The sequence below is a fragment of the Rhinopithecus roxellana genome, chromosome 5 (genome assembly GCF_007565055.1).
Source record: "Rhinopithecus roxellana isolate Shanxi Qingling chromosome 5, ASM756505v1, whole genome shotgun sequence".
Classification (NCBI taxonomy): Eukaryota; Metazoa; Chordata; class Mammalia; order Primates; family Cercopithecidae; genus Rhinopithecus; species Rhinopithecus roxellana.
The window spans coordinates 127,158,283-127,183,284 of NC_044553.1; the positions used below are offsets into that span (position 1 = coordinate 127,158,283).

The following is a 25,002-nucleotide window of genomic DNA, read 5'->3' on the forward strand; positions in this document are numbered from 1 at the left end:
TGTCTTTCATTCTGTCTGAGAAATCTAACTGAAAGGCTATTCAGAGGAAAAAGAAAGAAGTTGAGAGAAGGAGTATTCTAAAAGAAGGATTTGCACGGCAGGGTCTACCCTCTACAGAAATGCTGCATTGAAGTAGTTGATTGTTTTTCTTTTGTTTTCAAGGATAGAAAACAACTGTTGGTGTTCTTGACAGCCTTGGCTATTACACCCAGAATGGTAACACTCCAGTGTTTAAGTTAGTGGAAAACAGATTATGATTTTTTTTTAAATAAAACATTTGAAATATATGTCTCTTAGAGTGTTTTAAATACATCAAAGAAATTTTGTTCTTCCAGTCTATCCTATAAATTTTTGCCAGCAAGTTTCCAACCCATTTGTCAGAAAAGCAACTTGTTATGTTGTAGTTCTAAACATCAGTGATCGAAATTCAACATGGTTTTGAGCCACCCTTCCAGTACTTGAGAGTGAATGGGACTGGAATCTTGCTGACTACCTGCTAACCATGTCTTACCTTAAAGCTGTATTTTCTCCTTTAGTGAAAATCATAATGAGGCCATCTTTACGTTTAAGTGGACAAAGCTGCCCATGTGGTGTTCATGATTTGGCTACGGAGGAGTTATTGAAAGTCTCAATAATTCTCCCTGTTTACTACCTTGCTTCCTGTGACGCTTGGAGGCTCCATCCTTTGGTAACAGCAACTTGTATTTCCTCTTGTGAGCGCAAATAACTCTAGGCTAGGCAGCCAGGAGTGAAGGGCAGCATCCAGAGACCATGTGGAACCATTTATTCCTTAATGCTCATCAGTTTAACATAAAAAGACTATGCTAGACAATTGAGATGGCTTTAAAGGAACAGGGGACAGAACATGAAAAACAAAGTTAGAAGAACCAAAGGTCAAAATATCAAAAAGCCTGAGGGCCAGGTGGTCATGAAAGCTGTGGCGTGGGTACCTGGAAAGTTGGGAATTGGTGAAGGACAGGACCATCGAGAAGGCCAGCGGGCACTGCAGGACCAGAGCTGGAAGATGCAGGAGGTGCAGGGGCCCTTCGTGTTTAGGCAGAAGGCAAATCAGACTATGATTAAATGAGCCCTTCTCCCTTTCCAAGGATGAAGACCTGTCGTACCTATGTGGCAGCTGAAAAATGAATTGCAACACGATGAGATGTATTCACATTAGGAGAGGAGCAGTACCTGTGCACTCGGAATTGGAACTGCAGGTGTGACATTACTGTCGACAGAGGCATCTCCTGCCGTAGTCCACTCAGCCTGAGCTGCCAGCCCGCCCAACGTCTGCAAAGCCCCGAGTTGTCATGGCAACCCCTTCCTGAGACTTGACACTCTTGCCTGCAGACTCTGGGTTCTGACTTAAATAATTTTATGTTCAAAAAAGGCATAAATTGATAGTGCAATAAAATCTGGTTTAAATGTTGCTTCCATTTGTGCCACAATTGCCCTGGAGGTTCCCCCTCCCCCAGGTTGAGAAAGAAAACATTTTATTTTAGGTAAAAACAATGCCTTTAAAAATTATTATTCATATGTTTACCAACCGATGCCTTAATGCACACTTTCTCTAGACGCTAACGGGGGCTGTGGGACTCTCTGGGGCTCACTCTGCGGCACAGACGCAAGCCTCACCGTGGGGGCCCCTGGAGTGTGCCTGTGGCCAGGGGTGACTCGGCTGCACAGTGGCAGCTGAATCAGTGACAACCTCAGAGTCAGGGCTGGTGCCTGTCTCTGCGGAGGGCACCATGGCTGCACTCTTGCTGCTTTCAGGTAACTCCCTCCTCAAATGATGAATGGAGGCGCTCAGGTGCAAAGGGGTCAAGGAACAGCCGGGTGGCCAGGCCTGCTTCCTGAGGCCAGGCACCGTCCTCCTGGACAGCCTTGCTGTGTTTTGTCTCTCGGTGTGAAATCGATTCCCAGGAGATTGCGCCTTCCCTTCCCATTTCCCCCTCACTACGTCAGAGCAACGCCGTCTTCCAGCTTTGCTGCTATGGCCTGGAGTGCTTCTTGATGGAGCCAGCATCGGGCTCACAGGATCCCCTGGTCGGTCATCAGGCCTCCTTCTTTCATATTCATCTGAGGCAGGGCTGCCGCCTTCCTCTGTTTCTCCCGTGAGCATTCAGTGCTTTGTAGGAGTTGCTTTTGCTCACGCTGGATCTTCAGTGGAGGCCAGTCCACAGCATCTCAGGCCTGTCTCCTGAGCCTCTGCAGGTGATGGACTTTTCCCACTCACCATATTGTCTGATCCAGGATGACTTGAGCATAGGCAAGAGCCTAGGCTCAAGGAAGCTAAGGGACTAGTCCAAGGGGAGTCACTAGGAGATGGGGAGATGGCTTTAGCCCATGCCACAGCTTGTCAAGTGGGCACCAAGCCACCAGCCACCGCACATCAGTGACAGGCACCTGGCAGGTCTGATACAAAGGGAACCCCTGCCCAGTCCTCGCACGGGGAGGAAGGGAAAAAGGAAAAACACACTTGACTCAAGATGGTCTTGTTGCTGAAAGGACAGAGGTGGAGACCTCATTGGAGATAGTGGCAGTGACCAGAGTGAAGGATCATTCGAGGGAGCTTGTGGGGATACAGATTGACACGAGGGAAGGCGGACACACTGTGAAGGCCAATGAGCTGTGGACCTGAGGGCACCTGGGCCCCGGGTGATGGAAGGATGGATGTGGGGAGCAGCAGAAGTGACTTTTAGAAATGGAAAACATGAACTGCTAGCAGAAAACTGCACCCAGCGCCCAGCCAAAGCTGTGGAGCTGGAGAGAGAAACACCAACAGGGGCAGGAGAAGGACGTTTAGGAGCCATCAGTCACCTAGAAGTCACTGAAAATACACAGGCCAGATGCTGTCTATTTTAAGAGCAATGAGGGTCACCCACATTAAGTCATCTCAAGAACATCAACTAAGAAGTATCCTGATGGGGCCAGAAATCTCAATTTTAAGACAATTAGCAATATCTCCGGGCTCCACCCACTACATATCAGCAGTACCCACAGCTCCTGGGCCAGAAATCTCAATTTTAAGATAATCAGCAACATGCCTGGGCTCTACCCACTGCATACCAGCAGCACCCACAGTTCCTAGTTGTGACAACCAAAAATATCTTCCGATACTTCCATATGTTCTTTGGGACAGTAATAATACCTCCAGCTAATAACCACTGCTCTAGAGAATTCCATTAAAGGGTTGGTTACTTTATTTTATTAAACAGTCACCCTTTATTGAACATTTAAGTCACTTCCAATGATTCTTTGTGATTAGCAGCTTTGGATATACATACCTCTTGTTATTATTCATATACATTCCTAGAAAGAGAATTGTGAAAAACAGGTAAAAGGCTGAGCAAACTGAAAATCAGTAACTCTTCTTGGATTCCTAAGAGAATTGAGGTCACAGGGCAAAACCACCGTCCCTGAAATGGACAGGCTGATCGGCACATAGGAAGAATCACAATTTACTGGGGCAGAAACCCACAACCTAAAACCTCTGTGGGAGCCAGTGCCAGGGCAGGGAAAACTGAACCGTAATTGATGGACTTGCTGGAGGCTCAGTGTGGAAGATTCTGAGAGAGAGAAACTCCAGGGGGACTCAACTGTCGAAAACCCCCTCACTTTCATGAGTTTTACCTCCCGAAGCCCTACCTTATTCTTACAGTGAATATCAGAGCGGAGGCTCTGGCAGAAGGAGAGGAAAAGGAACCATTTTGAAATATGCCATAACAGCAGGTTCTTCTTAGCAAAGGCCGCCCTCAGCGGATACTGTTCAAACAGAGCCTAACCTGCTGGGGTCCCATCAGAGCCCTACTGACCTGAGGGCAGGGAAATACTCAACTCCAGCCCACCCAGTGGCACAGGCTCATTAAAAGGCTGAGACCCGGCTGGGCGCGGTGGCTCATGCCTGTAATCCCAGCACTTTGGGAGGCCAAGACCAGTGGATCACGAGGTCAGGAGATCGAGACCATCCTGGCTAACATGGTGAAACTCTGTCTCTACTAAAAATACAAAAAACTAGCCGGGCGAGGTTGCGGGCGCCTGTAGTCCCAGCTACTCGGAGGCTGAGCCAGGAGAATGGCGTGAACCCGGGAGGGGAGCTTGCAGTGAGCCGAGATCGCGCCACTGCACTCTAGCCTGGGGGACCCAGCGAGACTCTGTCTCAAAAAAAAAAAAAAAAGGCTGAGACCCAATCACAGGACTAGATGAAGTTTCCCCACCCACCCCTTACCACCACATGATTACAGGCCTGTTTACAGCAGTTTCTCTTTTTTTTTTTTTTTTTTTTTTTTTTTTTTTTTTTTAAAATATGGAACGCTTCACGAATTTGCGTGTCATCCTTGCGCAGGGGCCATGCTAATCTTCTCTGTATCGTTCCAATTTTAGTATATGTGCTGCCGAAGCGAGCACCAGCAGTTTCTCTTACCTGGGACATTCTGTCTGACTATCAAGAGAAAAGTACAGGACATTCTAACAGGCACAGTTTGACTTTAAGCCAAAAAGCATCTGAGACAGGTGTCAACCAATGTAGGATTTACTTTGCTCAAGTTAAGGATATTCCTGAGACAGATGCCTGTGCCTTTCTTCAAAGATGATTTTGAAGGCTTCAACATTTGAATGGGAAAAGTGGGCTGGAAAGAAGGAGGGCATGATAATCCGTATGTTGCAAGAGGAAAGGAGCAGGTAGGGGAATACTCAATGATGTATTTCCCTCACGCTTAGTAACTATGAAGATCTTTAACCTTTTAGCTGTGGCTATCTGCTTAGGACAAAAGGAAGGGCTCTTTCTTGCAATGGTCCCACTTACAGCGTAATCTTTCTTTCGGCAGAGTGGATCAGGATCTTAAGCTTTCCTTTCACAGAAGAAACAGAGCAAGCATCAGAATGAGACTCAGCTATGGAAGGGCTATTAGAGTTGCCAGACCAGGGATTTATTTATTTTTTTAAATGTCAGCAGATGTTTGGGGAACAGGTGGTGTTTCGTTACACGGACAGGTTGTTTAGTGGGCATTTCTGAGATGGTGGCGCATTCGTCCCCTGAGCAGTGTACACGCGTCCCCCTCCCACCCTTTCTCCTGGTCCCCAGAGTCCACCATATCATTTTTATTTAGGAATTTCACACAACGATAATGAATACGCCAAGGGATCTAATGGATAAAGTAGACAACATGCAGGAACAGATGGGCAGTGTAAGCAGAGATGGGAATTCTAAGAAAGAACCAAAAAGAAATGCTCCAGACCTAAAGCACCCTCCGAGCCGCGAGGAGTGCCTGCAGGGCTTCGCTGGGAGACGGATGCAGCTCAGGAGAAACATCTCTGAGCTGGAGGAGATAGAAACAGAAAACTTTACAACTGCAAAGCAAAGAGAAAAAACAGAAATAACGGAACAGAATATTCAAGAACTATGGGACAACGACAAAAGGGGAAACACATGCATCATGGGAATAAGAGGAGAAAGAGAAAGAAAAGACAACATCTTTAATACTTTACTTAAAATTAATTTACTTTTTAATACTAATTTTGATAATCCAGTTAAAATATTGACTGGATAATGTACGCAAATTAATGTCAGATACGAAACCACAGATCCAGGAAGCTCAGAGGATCTCAAGCAGGATGAATGCCAAAAATAACAATTTCACCTGAACAGATCACTTTCACACTCCCGAAAATCAAACATAAAGAATAAATCCTGAAAGAAGCCAAAGGAAAGGGAATTGCTGTTATTCTGAAGACTTTGACGCCTACTTTAGAGAGCTAGGAGGGCAGCGTTGCCCAAGCTTCTGAAAAACGCGGGGGAGGAAAATGATGATAAAGCAGGAGAATGTCGGAGCCACTCTGGACAGTAGAGGTTCGGAGTCTCTGACACGGGACATGACAGCTCATGAGAGTGTGGTCTCCGTAATGCCAGATAACTGAGTCACAACCACCCAGCTAAGAAAAACTATGCAGAACATGCCAAGAAATTCAAGGTATGAAATGGATTCAGTGAGTGCTTCCTTAGTACCAAGTCCTCCCCAGTCCCTGGGTTTCCTTTGAGTTCCTCATCTCTAAATGCGTGTTTCATTTGTTTAAAATAAGCAGCAGGACCTTCCCACTTAAAGCATCACAACAGGTAGAGTCTGGGCCTCTTCCAGACTTGGAAGACATCCATCTCCCGATGAAACCCCTCCAGGCTGTTGAGAAAGCCATGACTCACTAGAATAACGAGTAGGCTGCCCGCAGAGGAGACCGGACAGCACAACAGCATGGAGAAAAGAGGCAGGTGACAGCAAGAAGAGCCAGAAAGGGAGAAACCACGAGCGCTTTGGGACATTCATGAACCAGAAAGATAACATGAACTGATCCCAAGGGGAGAGAAGAGGTAGAAATAAAATGTTTACATGATTTGTTTTAAAAATATTACACATACTTATTCCATAAACTGTAGGTAGCTTGAGAATAAAACTTCAGTATAGGTTACCTGGTGTTTGAATCTGTAATTCCACATAAGCGCTGACATATCTATAATTCCTTCACAATTAAAAAGAAAGGCTCTGAGCATTAACATCTCTAAGGGATTCCACCTTGCACATTTTATCCACACAAATTTAATTTTCTAGAATAAATCAGAGACCTAACAGATGCCTAGTAGAGTACTTTATTCAAATTAGTCCTTCTAAACATGAACATTAATTAACTGAAAATATTTAAGAGAAAAATAGGAATGTAGAAAAATTGGTATCTCATTCTTTCTTTCCAAACCAAAGAAATAGTTGTTCGAAAGATGAAAAGGGTGCATCTTGAGTTAGACATAACTGCAAAATTACAGCCTTGGATGAATAAATAATTTTATTTCGTGAGCAAGCTTCAGCAGCTGCGACTTACATTCTCAGCTCCCTCTGCAATTCTCCGTCTTAAAATCAGCCACAACTTATACACACTGATCTGAATGCATTTTTAAAAATAAGGGCCCAATTAAATGTGAAAGTATGCATTTAAGTTATCTACTCAAATGTGATTTAAGCTCTAACCACAACTTGAAAATCATGATTTTTTGTGTGCTACATTAAGCACAGGTGACAGCTCATTTCTAATGTTATCACACACATTAATTGTTTTTCTTTTCATACCCTGTTTTCCCCTAAACGATGCAATCTGCATATAATTGTAAATCCTTCTCTAATATCTCTAATTCTAGTGAATTTGTTGTCTTCTAATTGACCTTATTAACTTTGGTCAAACTTTTTCTTCTACATTTTTTGCCTTAACTAATGGCAAATTTGAGATGTGTAGTCTTAAAATAAAATGATACGGTAGACTTGCAGTTACTTCATTGGAAATATTTTAATTGTGGATGAATTATTGTAAATAAAAATCTCTTGTAACTGTACATTATTATCCATAAACTTTTTTCTAAACACTGCTAAAATGGATAAGGTATGATTTATAATCTATTTATTGGTTCATTTGCTGTTTGTTCTAAAGAGATTATGCATTTTTTCATTTTTTTGGTTGCTTTGACTTGAAAAAATAATATAGAACAAATTTAGACAAAACATTAAAAATAACTTTGCAATTAATTATGTTTGTTTCCACAGTGATTTGCAATAAACAGGAAGCAAAGAAAACTGTTACTGTGAATTTTTTTAAGACAGCAAATATATCATTTGTAACTGGACATATAAGGTTAAAATTTGGAGTAAAAAATACTGAAACAAAAATAACACATTAATTTTTTATTTTCTTAAGGGAAGCCATAATATTTCTTTTTTTCCTTCAAAGAAATGATTTATGATACAAAATCCTAGTCCTTTACTGAGCTGTTACACGAGGAAGGATGAAAGCCAGTGCAAATACAAAGCACTGCAGGGTGGCTTTGCATGACAACGCTCAGCACAAAGGTCTAAGACCGCTCTGCCTCTTCCATGTTCAAGTGTGTGAGAGCTGCCAAGAACATCTGATTTCCTCTTCCCATTTTTACCACGTACCTCTAATTCACGAGCTTAGTTCACTGATTTATGTTATGTGAATGGAAAACACAATATCAACACGCTTTATTTGTTTAGGACAGAGTTAAAGAACAATCTGAATGAGAATCAGATAATTATGCTGACTGAAAGTAAGCCAGTTCAAAAACTTTACATCTGGTATTAGACAATTTGTATGTAATTGAAATGCCAAATTACAGAAATAGAGAACAAATTAGTGATTTCCAGGGGTCAAGGACAGGAGGGAGTGAATGTGGCTAAAAAAAGGGCAGCACGAGTGATCCTTACGATGGTGGAAATGTTCTGTGTCTTGACTCTATCCGCGTCAATGTTTTGGTATTGTACTAACATCCTTGTGCAGGATGTTACCACTGGGGGAAATGAGGAAAGGGAACGTGGAAGCCCTGTATTATTTCTTACAACTGCATGTGACTCTACAGTTATCTCAAAATAAAAAGTTTAATTAGGAAACTTGCGTGACTGAAAAAAGTGAAGGAGAAATACAGACTCGCAGAAAAATAAAAAGTTGGGGGATAAAATAGCAGCAGCCCTGCCCAGAAATAAAAATTATAAGTTCTTCAAGCAGAAGAAAAAAAAAAAAAAAAAAAAACATAATGCAAAATTAAACCTACATAAAGGAAGAAAGAGCACTGGAGAAAGAAGAAATTAAGGTAAAGTAAAATCTTTCATTTTTCTTATTCACTATTGATCTACACTGTAACTGTTTAAAGTGATAATAGTAACCATGTACTGGGTGATTAGCCATCAGTACATAAAGAACAAGGGGGAGAAGCTGAGGATAGGCCGGGAAAAGGCACCTGAACTACATGGTAAATGGTATGGTGTTATTTGAAGGGGAGCTTAGTTTATTTAATACGTATATTGGTTTTTTTTTTTTTCTTTTTTTTTTTTCTGAGACAAAGTCTTGCCCTGTCGCCCAGGCTGGAGTGCAGTGGCCGGATCTCAGCTCACTGCAGGCTCCGCCTCCCGGGTTTACGCCATTCTCCTGCCTCAGCCTCCCGAGTAGCTGGGACTACAGGCGCCCGCCACCTCGCCTGGCTAGTTTTTTTGATTTTTTAGGAGACGGGGTTTCACTGTGTTAGCCAGGATGGTCTCGATCTCCTGACCTCGTGATCCGCCCGTCTCGGCCTCCCAAAGTGCTGGGATTACAGGCTTGAGCCACCGTGCCCGGCCATATTTAATATGTATATTGTAAATCCTGTGGTGACCACTTAAAAACACAGGTATATACTAAGAGAGAAGCAAAAAATGGACTCATAAAAGCTTTTGAAAATCCCCTCCATAAAAGCAATAAGAATAGTGGTAACAGCAGCAACAAAAGTTAAAATTAAATTATTAAGAACTTTGAAAATTAACCAGACACCTGCAACAGTTGAAGTACAGTTCATTCAGGAAAAATGGCTGGATCTCAATCACACAAGGAAGCTATATGGTATTAAATATTTTAAGTTGGCCAATTCTCATTCCCCATTGCTCATTTCTGTGACAGCCTTGAAACTGAGGAACTTTATAACTATGGTAGCCATGAAAACCAGCAGCCTAGCAACAAGGAGAGGGTGCAGAATGGGTTAGGAGCTTTGGAGGATTGCCTGGCCTCTTGACTGTGTCCGAAAACCTCACTCATAGGGTGTATATTTATTTGACCTGAATCAGGGCTTGTTCAGTGAAGAAAGCCATATCCACAGAGCGTTTGTCCAAAACTTCCAGCCACAGTCGTTCAACTTCCCGGATGCCTGAGCTGGTGGTGCTAGTTGGGTAAGCAAAAGGCTGTGAAAATCCTTAAATAAATACCATGGAAGATGAGACTGTCAATACAGTGCTTTGAAAAGCTCTAACATCTAACTGAAGATCTATACGGGCACGTTCACGTGCAGGGCTGTAGGCCCAGAAAAGACACAAACCGTCCTAATGTCTCATCTCTGATGGATCTTCCATCTCTGTGAAAGACGAACTGAAGAAGGAAGGTTAAGGCCAGCCTTAAACTATCTGCCAGAGCACTGAAAGCATTCCAGCACCCACACACAAACACACACACACACACAACACAAACAATCACACAACACACACAATCACACACAAACACACACAATCACACACAATCACACACAAACACACACAAACACACACACAATCACACACAAACACACAAACACACACACAATCACACACAATCACACACAAACACACACAAACACACACAATCACACACAATCACAATCACACACAAACACACAATCACACACAATCACACACAATCACACACAAACACACACACACACACAAACACAAACACACACAATCACACAAACACACACAAACACAATCACACACACACAAACACACACAAACACACGCAATCACACACAATCACACACAAACACACACACAATCACACACAATCACACACAAACACACACAATCACACACAATCACACACAAACACACACAATCACACACAAACACACACAAACACAATCACACACAATCACACACACACACACAACACAATCACACACAATCACACACAACACACAAACACACACAATCACACACAATCACATTCACACACAAACACACACACAAACACACACACAATCACACACAATCACACACAAACACAAACACACACAAACACACACAATCACACACAAACAACAATCACACACAAACACACACACACAATCACACACAATCACACACAACACACAATCACACACAACAAACACACACACAACACACAATCACACACAATCACAATCACACACAAACACACAATCACACACAATCACACACAAACACACACAATCACACATAAACACACACAAACACACACAAACACACACACAATCACACACAATCACACACACAAACACAATCACACACAATCACACACACACACAATCACAACCAATCAATCACACACACACCACACACACACAATCACACACAATCACACACAATCACAAACACACACACAATCACACAAAATCACACACACACACAAACACACACAATCACAAACACACACACACAATCACACACACACAAACACACACAATCACACACATTCACACACAATCACACAAACACACACAAACACACAATCACACACAGACACACACACACAACACACACACAAACACACAAGCACACACAAACACACACAATAACACACAATCACAATCACACACAAACACACACACAAACACACACAATCACACACAAACACACACAAACACACAAACACACACACAATCACACAATCACACACAAACACACACAATCACACACAAACACACACCACACCACACACAACACACACACCACACACACACAATCACACACACACACACACAATCACACAAACACACACAATCACACACAATCACACACACACAATCACACACAAACACACACACAACACACAATCACACACACACAATCACACACAAACACACACAACACACAATCACACACACACAATCACACACAAACACACACACAACACACACAATCACACACAAACACACAAACACACACACACAATCACACACAATCACACACAAACACACACAATCACACACAATCACAAACACACAATCACACAAACACACACAAACACACACAATCACACACACACAATCACACACACAGAATCTCACACACACACAAATCACACACAATCACACACACACAATCACACACACAATCACACACAATCACACACAAACACACACAATCACACAATCACACACACAATCACACAAACACACACAATCACACACAAACACACAATCACACACAAACACACACAATCACACACAATCACACACACACAACACACAATCACACACAAACACACACACAACACACAATCACACACAAACACACACAATCACACACACACACAAACACAAACACACACACACCACACAGCAATCACACACCACACCCACCACACACACAACACAACACACACACAACACACATCACACACAAACACACACAAACACACACACACAAACACACACACACAACACACACACAATCACACACAAACACAATCACACACACAACACACACACAATCCACACAAATCACACAAAATAAACAAACACACAGAAACACAAAACAAAAAACACATAACACCACAATAACACACAAAACACACACAACAAACAACACAAACCACCCCACCCCCCCCCCCCACACACAACAAAAAAACACACACAACACAAACACAACTCACACAATCACACACAAACACACAAAAGCCAAAAACACACACACACACAACCACAAACAGAATCACAAACACACACCAATAACAACAAACACACAACCACACAAAACACACATCACACAACAAAACCACACACAAACACACAATCACAAACACACACAATCACACACACACACACACACACAAACACAATCACACACAAACACACAATCACACACAAACACACACACAAACACACAATCACACACACACACAATCACACACAATCACACACAAACACACACTCTCATCAATCTGCTCAACAAAGTACTAAAGGAAAAAGACTGCTAACCAAGAATTCTACAGTCAGCACAAATATCTCTGGAAAAAAACAAAGGAGAAATTAAGACATTCTCAGATAAACTAAAACTGAGAGAATGTCACTAGCAAAGCTTCTCTACAGGAAATACTAAAGGTTAAATAAAAGGAACTAGACAGTACCTTGGATTCACTAGAAGGAAACTGTCAAGTGTCAGTCAATATAAAATAAGTAATCTAAATACTACTCTATTACAGAAATTAAATATATAATTTTTAAACCTTCTGGAAAAGAAGGCTTCATGCTCTGACTGCTTTAATGGAGGTTTTTACCGAATATTAGCATCAATTCTAACAATATTTGTCAAAATAAATAAGGATGAAAGAGTTCCCACAATATTTTATAAGACCAATATCACCTAAAAACCAAGCTAGACCAAAAAAGTACAAAAAAACACTACAGTATCTTTTATAAATTGAGATGGAAAATGATTTAAAAAACAGTAAATTGAATGCAGTCATTTATAAAAAGGACTATACAACCCCCAAATGGCATTTATTCTAGCAATAGTTCAATGATTAAATATCAACGTTATCCAACACAACAACAGACTAAAGCAGAAAAACTAACATGATCTCATCCTTTGATAGATAAATGCTTTTGACAAGATTTAATATCTACTTATAACGGAAACTCTTAGAAAATTAGGAATAGAGAAGAACATTCTTGATTTTATAAATAAAACATTTCATCTAACATCACACTTCATGGTAGAGGACTAAGTGCTTTATCCCCAATATCAGGACCAAGGCAAGGATGTCCATTCTTACCACTCTAGCACAGTACTGGAAGTTTTAGCCCGTATAATCAGGCATGAAAAGGAAATCAAAGTCATATGGATTGGAAAGAAAGAAAGAAAACACTCATTGTCTACATACAAAATCCCCCAAAAATCTATATAAAAAAACTGACTCCTAGAACTAATAAGTAAGTTCAGTAAGGTCATAAGATACAAGATCAACACATAAAAATCAATCTTTTTTTTCTACATACTAATGAAGAGATAAATAATGGAGAGATGCACAGTGTTCCTGTTTTGGAAGACTCAGTATAATAAATATGTCAATTCTCCCTGGTTCTTTATAAAATTTCAGCTAGAGCTTTTTGGTACATAAGATAAGCTATTCCAAAAGTCATACGGAAAGGTAGAGGAATTCGACTAGCTGAAACAATTTAAAAAAGAATTAAAATAGGGGGAAGCACTCTACCTGATGTTAAGATTAATTATACAGTTACAGTAATTGAGACAGTTTGCTATTGGTGGAGGGCACATATACAGATCAATGAAACAGAACAGAGACTCCATAAGGAGATTCAAATATGTCTAAGTGATTTTTTTTTTCCAAAGGAGCAAAACCAAGTCAATGGAGAAAGGATAGCTTTCTCAACAAATAGTGCTTGAAAAATTGGACATTCATAGCCCTTGCACCAAACCTTAATCAATATTGCATACCATGCACAAAAATTAATTCAAAATAGATTTAAATATAAAACTTTAAAAATGTTGGGAAAACATGGGAAGAAATCTTTCAGATAACAGTCTAGACAATGGGTTTTTAGGTATGATATCTTTTTATTTATTTATTTATTTATTTATTTATTTATTTATTTATTTATTTATGTTTTATTTTTTTTTGAGACGGAGTCTCGCTCTGTCGCCCAGGCTGGAGTGCAGTGGCCGGATCTCAGCTCACTGCAAGCTCCGCCTCCCAGGTTTACGCCATTCTCCTGCCTCAGCCTCCCGAGTAGCTGGGACTACAGGCGCCGCCACCTCGCCCGGCTAGTTTTTTTGTATTTTTTTTTTTTTTAGTAGAGACGGGGTTTCACCGTGTTAGCCAGGATGGTCTCGATCTCCTGACCTCGTGATACACCCGTCTCGGCCTCCCAAAGTGCTGGGATTACAGGCTTGAACCACCGCGCCCGGCCTAGGTATGATATCAAAAGAAAGATCCATAAAAGAATAAAATATTAAGTTGGATTTCATCATTAAAATTTTGCTCTGTCATAAACCCTGGTATTAGGATACAAAGATAAGCGACAGACATATTTAGAAAAAATATAGAAAGGATCAGAAAGGTGGGTCTGGAAATATACCCACTGTGTAGAAATCCATTTAACTGGCTTAATACTTTAAACACTGTTTCTGTAAAGTTGTAAGATACATACTGTACAAGATGATTTATGGAACCTTAAAATATCTTCAAGCTTGATGATGGGCAAAAAATCACTGCACCACCCAAGGTCTTCAAGTGCATCACCAGCAGGAGCTGAAAAGAAGGCAATGGGTCCAGTCTCCTGTCTTTTTTGAATGTTTATCTTATAATACGTGCAGGCAAACAGACTTAGTGACATCTGGAAGTCTGAAGGCAATTAGGGCTTAGCAGGTGCCTTGAGAAGGGAAATTCTATTGTCCTCTGCAGTCACCACGAAGTAGAAAACACCACACTGGAAATCTCTGGAATTCCAAAACGTGGCAGACCCACGGCCCTCACAGCTGTTACCGCTTCATTTCTTACCTTCTCACCTGCTTTGGCCCCCGGTTTGCTTGGGCCAATGTTCATTTCTTCATGATAATAGGATCTATAGGTCCATTAATAGTTAGAAATAATTTCAGAACTATAAAGTAGCCATTCCTGCCTCTCCTGAGGGATTTTGAGACCCGGTTTCTGGTTATAGCTCAGCAACCAAAGAGCTGCACGATCACTGGATTTCATTAATTTTCTGGAAGCAGTGTTCTCAACTATGTTTTCATGTATATGTATCACTAATCCCCCTATTCAATGCATCTGGGGGCTCTTACTAAAAACACAGATTCCAAGGCCCCAGGGCAGTCCTCTTAAAAACAATTTCTGAGACTTGGCAGAAAGTCCCTGGAACCTACATTTAATAATTTTCCAGTGTTTCTGATACTTCCTATTGTTATAGAACCCCTGGTGTAAGATTCCACCCAGCCTGGTGTAAGATTCCACCCAGCTCTACTAGCCTATGATTTTTTTTAAGACTTTACTTTTAGAGCAGTTTTTGGGTTACAGTAAAATTTAGAGGAAGTTGCAGAGATACTCCATGGAGACCCTACCTGACACATGCATGGCCTCTCCATTACCAACATCCCACACCAGAGTGGTATATTTACTACCACATTGTTGTCATACAAAGTCCATGGTTCACAGTAGGGTTCACTCTTGGTGTGCACACTCTATGGATTTGGACACGTATGGCTCATATCCATATTTCGTGTTTAATCATATATTGTATATTTAATGTTATACAGAGAAGTTTCGATGCCCAAAAAATCCTCTGGGCTCCACCTATTCATCCACTTTGCTCCTACCTTGCTCCCATCCCCTGGCAACCACTGTTCTCTATACAGTCTCCATAGTTTCACCTTTTCCAGAATGTCATATAGTTACAAACATACAGTTATAGCCCTTTCCGTTGGCTTCTTTCACTTAGTAATATGCATCTAATTGTCACCCATGTTTTTCTAAGGCTTGATGGCTCATTTATTACTAGCCCTGAATAATATTCCATTGTCTGGGTATCCCAAAGTTGACTTATTCATTTACCCACTGAAAAAACATCTTGGTTGTTTCCAAGTGTTGGTAATTATGAATAAAGCTGCCACAAACATCCATGTGCAGGTTTTTGGGCAGACATGTTTTCAGTTCCTTTGGGCAAGTACCAAGGAGTGTGCCTGCTGGATCCCATGGTAAGAGTATGTCTAGGTTTGTAAGAAGTTGCCAAACTGTCTCCAAAGTGCGCTACCATTCTGCATTTCCACCAGCAATGCATGAGAGTTCCTGCTGCTCCATGTCCTTCCCAGCATTTGCTGGTGTCAGTGTTCTGGATTTTGGCCATTCCAGTAGGTGTGTAGTAAATGGCAGCCAATTTTTTTAAAATAAATATTTGCTTTAGAGCCCAGTGCGGTGGCTTACTCTTGTAATCCCAGCAATTTGGGAGGCCAACTTGGGTGGATCACTTGAGGTTAGGAGTTCAAGACCAGTCTGACCAACATGGTGAAACCCTGTCTCCACTAAAACTACCAAATTAGCCGGCCGTGGTCGCATGCACCTGTAATTGCAGCTACTCCGGAGGGTGAGGCAGGAGAATTACTTGAACCTAGGAGGCAGAGGTTGCAATGAGCTGAGATTGTGCCATTGCACTCCAGCCTGGGTGACAGAGCCAGACTGTCTCAAAACAACAACAACAAACAAACAAACAAACAAAAAACAAAAAAAAAAAAACAAAAAAAAAAAGAAAAGAAAGAAAGAAAAAAGAAAAAATAAAGTTTGCTTTAGAATAATATCAGATTTACAAAAAAGTTTCAAACATGGCACGGAGTTCCCATCTACGTTTGACCCTTTCCCTGCTATCGTTAATCTCCCATTACCCTGGTACTTTGACAAAACTAACAAACTACCTTGGTGTACTACTCTTTAATAGCTCCAGACTTACCGAGTTTTGCTCATACCCTCTTGCTGTTCCAGAATTCAGCCTTGGATCCCACTACGATGATCTGTGATGTCTCCTTAGTTTCCTCCAATCTGTGACAGTTTCTTACTCGTGCCTTGTTTTTGATGACGTTGACAGTTTTGAGGAGTACTGGTCAGGTCCCCTGTTAAATATCCTCAGTCTGGTTTTGCCTGATGTTTTCTTATGGCTAAACATGGGCATGCGTTTTTTTGGGGCCACCACAGAGGTGATGTGCGATTCTCAACACATCATGTTACGCTGTCGACATGGCTCACCACTGGCGAGGGTCACCTTGATCACTTGGACATCATCAGGTTTGTCAGGTCTCTCCATTGTACAGATACTTTATTTCCCCCCTTTCATATTCTAATCTTAAAAAAAATCATTAAGTCCAGCCTCCACTCAGTGGGAATGGTGTGGGGGAAGCTCCGCCTCCTAGCAAGAAGTAGCTACAGAAGTTGTTTCGAATTCTTCTGGAAGAAATATTTGTGGTTTTTTTCTCTCCCCATTTATTTATATATTCAATCATTATATCTGTATGGACTCGTGTGTATTTTATTTTGGGGGCTACATTTTAATAAATTTAATTATCAATTATTTTTGAGATGGGGTCTCACCACATTGCCCAGATTGGTCTCAAACTCATGGGTTCAAGTGATCCTCCTGTAATCCCAGCTTCCCATGCACACCACTGGGCTGGCTTCATTATTAATGTATTGTTCAAACTGTTGGCCACTGGGAGCTCCTTTATTTCTTTTACGTGCTCCATCCTTGTGTCTTTTAACATTTTCTTACTTCCTGGCACTATAGGATGCTCCATTTGCCTACATTTTCCTCTATTTTCCCTATATTCCCTACCCCAGTCCTAGAATCAGCCATTTCTTAAAGGAGCCTTGATTTATTTTATTAGAAAATCATATTTAGAGACCAAGACGAGGGTGCTGGGTGTACTCATTGCTACTGGGCTATTGCTGTTTCAAAACTCTCTCAGCACACAAACACGCACACACACAGAAAACATCAAACATGATTTATCAATTCACCTACAGATGAACATTTGAATTCTCATCAGTTCTTCACTAGCACAGGATGTTATCACAAAGAACATTTTTAGAAAGGTCTCTTTGAATGCATAAGTGAAATTGTTCTTGTATATTTGTCTAAAAGTAGAATTGTTTGGACATAGAGGATGTATGCCATCAGCTTTACCAATTACCCACAATGATCTTCCAACTGTCAGTGTAAAGCAACCCTTGATCCCCCACACTTTTAACAAACACTTTATATTGAGTGGGATCTTTAACATGTTTCCAGTCTAACATGCATGACATGCTATCTCATTTTCATGTAAATTTATAATTATTTCTTTAATAACAAATGAGGCTGAGCAACACATCATTATCTACTGATCATGGATTTAATGGTCATAGAGATACTTTCTTACATATGTGTTTGTTAATGCTTTGATTTTATTCATATTTATGTTTTTAATCAACCCAGAATTGATTTCTAGGTACGTGCATAGGGAGCTTATTTTATTTTACGTTCTATACACAAAAAAGTAATGTCCTACAATTACGTACCAAACAATGCATCCTTTCATCATGTTTTGAATGCAAGCTTTAGAACACCAAGTTTCTGGGGAATCCTCATTGTGTCTTTGGGATCTCTATTCCATTCGGTTTGTCCATTTGCTTATTCTTCTATCAATATCACACTTGCTCTTTTGCTCTCAAAGTATAAGCTATTCTTGAGTCTGTTTTGATGCAAACCACACCCTGACTTGGGAGAACATACCAGTGTAAGAATCTAGGGGGCATGGCAGAGCAAAAAAAGCCATGCCATTTACACAAAGAACGTGTCTCTCGCATCCCACATGGCTGAGACAGGCCAACAGCACAAGGACTCCTCACCAGTCAGAGTCAGGAGAGGCCACTGATGGGCAGGGTTTGTTGCCTTTGCTGGGCAGTGGTCTCAAAAGCCCTCAGAGAAGATACATGGGGCCACCCTGGGTGACTACCTGTCACACAGTCCCGAGTGGGGAGATCCAACATCCTGAGGGCCAGTAGCAGTGGGTGCCCCAAGTAGAGAATGCCCACTGTTATCCCTGTGTCAGCATCATTTTTGTGGCCCAAGCTCATGCCAGTGAACAGAAAATGTCCATTAACCAGACAGCCCTCCCAGACCAGGCCGGGCCCCAGGCCTCAGGATGATCACACAGGTACAAGTTCCAGAGCTATGTGGGGCATCTGGTTGACCCCCACGTACAAACAGGAGGTCAGAGAGCAAAGAGCCGGGGGCCAGATGGGTGCATCCCAGGCTCAGGGAGCCCAGTGAGACAACGCTGGCATGCTGCAGGTCACAACTACCAGGGAGGAACCAGGGAGGAACCTGGACAATTTTAAGGTAGGCATTGCCAGCCCAGCCAGCCCAGGTACCAGAGAAGGATATAAAAGTTTTGAAGAAAGCACTCCAAAGTATGCAGACTCCTGGGGTAGGAGGCCTGATAGGTTTTTTTTTGTTTTTTGTTTTTTTTGTTTTGTTTTGTTTTTGAGACGGAGTCTCGCCCTGTCGCCCAGGCTGGAGTGCAGTGGCCAGATCTCAGCTCACTGCAAGCTCTGCCTCCCGGGTTCACGCCATTCTCCTGCCTCAGCCTCCCGAGTAGCTGGGACTACAGGCGCCGCCACCACGCTCGGCTAATTGTTTGTATTTTTAGTAGAGACGGGGTTTCACCGTGTTAGCCAGGATGGTCTCGATCTCCTGACCTCGTGATCCGCCCGCCTGGGCCTCCCAAAGTGCTAGGATTACAGGTGTGAGTCCCCGCGCCTGGCCCTTTTTTTTTTTTTTAACTGACTCTGGCTTTGTGACCAGACTTAAGTGTAGTGGCACAATCTCGGCTCGCTGCAACCTCCGCCTCCTGGGTTCAAGCAATTCTCCTGCCTCAGCCTCCTGAGTAGCTGGGATTACAGGCGCGCACTACCACGTCCAGCTAATTTTTGATTTTTAGTAAAGATGGGGTTTCACCATGCTGGCCAGGCTGGTCTCCATCTCCTGAGCTTGTGATCCGCCCACCTTGGCCCCCCAAAGTGCTGGGATTTACAGACGTGAGCCACCAAGCCCGGCCAGGAGTTCTTTAAAGCATTTTGAATTTACTCCGTTGTCTTCTGAATTCCATCTTCTGAGTTGAGAAGTAACTCTCAGTGTAATGACTGCACCTTAGAAGGAAATTAGTGTTTTGCCTCTAGGTGCTTTCAATAATTTTCTGTTGGGTCTGGTTTCAGCTGATGACCTAGGTGTGTTTAAGTGTCTTTTAATCACATTCATATTCATCCTGATTGGAGTTAGAGGGGTTTGGAAGTTTTGATTTGGTGTCTTTCATCCATTTTGAAAATTTCTCAGCTCTCATTGCTTTCAACATTCCTTCTCTCTCATTTTCTTCCTTTTTCTGAACTCCAATTACATATGCCTGTTTCTTTGGTTAAAAGAGCATTGCCTGATGGGTACCTCTGCTTCTATATTTTCCATCCTTTAGCTTTTCAACATTTTTTTGGGTCATTTTATTCTGGCCAATCTTCTACTTCACTAGTTCTCTCTTCAGAGTTCTTAAATTTCAGTCTGAATTGTTTTCTTTTATAATTTACTTTATTGTTTCTAGTCCACTGTTTATTATTTATTGTTTCTAGTTCACTGCTCAAATTATATATCTCATCTTTTACTTACTTGAATATTCTAATGATGGTTCTTTGGCAGTCTGATTGAGAATTGCTTTATCAAACAGGCCGGACCACAAGACCCTGGGACGATCACATAGGTACACGCTCTAGACCTATGTGAGGTGACTGGCTGACCCCATGTATAGGCAGGAAGATAAAAAGAAAAGACCCAGTGGCCCGATGTCAGCCTCGCATCACAGTTGTCCTTATCAATCTGTTTCTATTTCTTGCTCTCCTCTTGTTAGTTGCTCATGGTATATTTTCTCCTTCTCTGTGCATTTTCTATTAACCCCGGATATTGAATATGAAAATTTGTAAACATAATTTGAGGCTTAAGACAAGAATTCTTTGGAGAGGATTTGCATTTCATTCTGGGTAACTAGGAGCACAAGGTCTCCTGGATCTACCTAATCTGATTTTAAGATTGACATAATTTGGTGCTGGGCTTCCAATCCTGGAAGGGCCAGGATATCTCTAGTTGATCCTTACTCCCAGGATCTATTTCTTGAGGATTCCTATGCCAAGTAAGTGGTGTTTGCCAGGCTGACCCCTTGGTGGGCCTTAGACTCATTTTGTCCTTAGATTCACAAGGCTGTCAAATGATCTCCTTAGCTCTTAACCCTCTCAGATGCTTAAAGTGCTGATATCCCTAGAGGAGGGCTGGCCCCAAATGGCCATCTTTCTGTTTATTCCTTTTCCTGAACTTGACCCCTTCAGTCTTCAGTATCTTCTTAGCATTCTAAAATATTCAAGTATTTTTTTATTCAGAGAGGTTTATCTGAATTATATAGTATATTCAGAGTTATATGTAATTATATAGTATATTCAGAGTAATATTATATAAATTGTCTAGTATATTCAGAGTAATACTATATATATAAATTATATAGTATTATTCAGAGAGGTTTATCTGAATTATATAGTCCACTATTATCAGACTCAGAAATGTCCCATCACATCTACAAATTTTCTTTGGTTAGCTGGCTTTTGTAAGTAGATTGGAAGAGGGATTGGCTTTAACATTATTCATTCAATTGGAAGCACTTAAATTAATGCCTAAAATTTTACCACTGTGTATTTTTTCTTCTTTATGAAGCATTGCCATTTTTCTGTATGACTATTTTAAAATAAAATTATCAATGTAATAATGGGGTTACCAGCTATGTTTTTAAAAATCCCTGACAGTGTGAAAATTCTTCTTTCTCAGTGTTTGGGCTCGTGGCCAATTGTCTGCATTAAGGCAGACACAGACATATTAAGATTTCATTCAAGAGAATGAATACAATATGTTGAAAATACATGATTCTCCTCTTTAAAAAATATTGTTATCCTTTGCTTATTTTTATTTGGTCAATAATGAAGCCACAATAATGAAGAAGAATTTGTAAATTCCATGTGGGATATTTTCTCATCTTAAGCTTTATGAATCTTGGCGTTGTACACCTCCTTAGAGAACACAGCTAATCTACAGTCCAGCTGGACAATCTAACTATGGTCACGAGAGCATGGAAGAAGGTCAAGACGTGGACCTGGCATTACTTACCAGGAGACAAGAAATAAAGTTAGAATGTCACAGGGGTAAGGGAGTGAGGGAGCAAAATAACTAAGAGCGGGAGAAATGTAAATATCTACATAATTATCTGTAAACTTAGGAAAGAAGTTGGATGTGATCCAGAATCTACATTGAAAGAGTTCACATTTTCAAATATTGTTTTGGATAAAGCCTGAAAATATTCAAGTACCAGTGAAATACTTTAGGGATGCGGCACTTAATTTTGTTTGCACCTTGGGGCCTTTTTGGAATCTGATAATGCCAATAGAACCCTGGATTTTAAAGGAATAAAATAAAATACATATGGTAATTAAGGAATCCAATCACATTGATGTAAACGATAATCCTACTAATACACTTTTCCAATCCAGTAACATATGCGCCTCTCTGGTGATGCATTAAATAAAACATCTACCAGTGAGCTAAATATTTACTAGAATTTTGATGTAGTAAGGAATGAAAATGGCACTGGAAATTCCTGCAATCATTGTAATATGATGTGAGAAAATCTGTGATTTTTATTAAGGAACTGCTGTGGTTTGCGCTTCATTCAAAATTGAAAGTCATGCGAAATTTCAGTTAGAGGTTAGTGGAAATAAAAATGAAATTCTCTTCACATCTGGGTTCAAAGATTCCCTCCAAATTCTGTCCATGGATTACTTGCGGAAGAGAAGAGCATGAAACGGGAGACTGTTTTGTCTCCCGTTGTGAATTCTGTAGTTGAGTGAGCCAGGCTGAGATTAAATACATCTTCGATGCTCAGAGGACACACGTCCCTACGCTAATGCACGCCAAATCAACCAGCCACAGACAATGGCGACAATGCCAGTGACATTTAGAATAGGAAGTTCTCTTTGAGCCAGTCAATTTCCTCTCAGTCTGATAAGCTCATCTGGAGTTTGGAACACTCCACATACAGCTATTTTGAAAAGCACAAAATCTGCACATCCTCATCTAGTGGTAAGGAAGAATGGGGTTATACAGTTCTAACTCATTTAAAATTCTGGACTTGTCTCCTTTACATGAGTAGTTCTAAGAAAACTGAGTGCTTTCCTAAATATTTAAAACAAATAAACAAACGTGTGAATGAAAGAGTAATAACGTGAAAGGAACTCATCGATTTTTAACATCAAAGAATAGTATCTCATTCAACGAGTAAGGAAGACAGCATTTTAGTCATTTTAAGACAGTATTTCAGAGCAGATAAATTAATTGAAAACTTTCGTACATGGTTGCAAAATGCTTTGCTAAAGCATGGCGAAATAAATACAAAATGTGAGGTATCTTGCAAAAAAATCTTAAATTGTAAAACTCTCAAATAAACTTATTTATTCTCACAATATAGTTTAAGAAAGAAGGCCCTGAAAGAACATTCAAAAAATATCATGGTGAGTATTCATTTTAGTGTTCTAATAGCTATCAATTATTAGGAGGAGGAAAAAGAAATGTTAAAACTCTCAATATCTGGCTTTTGTATAGAAGAAAAACATCATCTGAAGAATTAGGCATTAGCTTCAGACAAATCCCTTTATAGCAAAGTGATAAAAGATTTAAAATTTATGTGTAGCCTTGAAAATAGAGAATAAAAACAAAAACCAAATGAGCATGCAATAGACACCAGTTTTGATCACCCACATAGACTGATATTTACAAGAATATAACTCTTGCTTATATTTCACCAGCAGGCATGTCCAGATTCATCTGTTCTGGACTTGAGTTTCCAAAGAGCATCTTAGTAAAATGTGGGTATTTAACTTCTGACTCAACGCCGACCTTTTCCGTCTTTGTGTGAAGATCTGGGTCTACTGTCTTCATTCAGAGGAAATAACTTTAATAGTCTTGAGGCAGAAAATTGAAGACATTTAAACAGAATGGAACAAATGCTGAGAGTCAGCCACTCAAATAGCAAGTACAGACAATGGTTTAAGTTGAATCTAAAGTAAAATACTCTCCTTCCTAAGGGTCCCAAGGTCAAGCACAGTAGTCAGTCTCTTTATAAAACATACTTCCAAGTCAAAGGTTTCTACGAATGTCAAAGCTTAAGCTTGTGCCTTTTGATATATTAATTGGAAACGCACTATGGTTTGAACAAATGTTACTAGGTATGTCTGGGGAAAGCTAAGGAATTACAAAGGAACCGTTGCCATGTAATTAAATAAGGCACTTGAATACTGATTAACCACAGGGACTGGAGGCTGTTATTACGCATCTTAAGCACAGGTTTGAGTCCAGCAGAGAAAGCACGCGTTCATTTCTGCAGCAACCACAGGGTCCTCTCTTTCCTGTTTCAACGGGCAGAACTGACATCCATTTATTTTTCCATTTTTAGTTGAATCGCTCCATTTTGTTTTCAGGGTCTTCTCAAAGAGTTTCTGAAGGGACTCAGAGGAAGTGTTCAGCAGAAAGCCCGTTATTAATAAATCAACTTACTATAATTTTAGGTAATAAATAACACATTTTAGCTGATGAGGGACTATGCCATTGTTTTAGCTTTTGAGCCCATTGTTCTCTTTTCATGTAGATTTGTGGATGAGAGGAAGGGTCTGCCTTGCTAAATTTTCAAAGTTAAGACTAAAGCTCATCAACAATTGCTCTGATGGTGGGAAGCTGCGCTCACAATGTAGAAAACAAGTTGCTGCCTTGCCGTGAGGAGTCCAAGCATGCCATGCACTTGC

The 25,002-nt window shown here is 40.8% G+C and overlaps 1 protein-coding gene and 1 non-coding gene across 2 annotated transcripts in view; both read right to left on the reverse strand.

Annotated features, from left to right (window-relative positions):
- Positions 1-25,002, reverse strand: part of GABRG3 (gamma-aminobutyric acid type A receptor gamma3 subunit) — a 558,231-nt gene that overhangs the window by 107,461 nt on the left and 425,768 nt on the right. The gene's annotated exons all lie outside the window — the stretch shown is intronic.
- Positions 4,301-4,407, reverse strand: LOC115897759. The gene has a single exon (XR_004057555.1). It is a non-coding gene; the product is annotated as a U6 spliceosomal RNA (small nuclear RNA).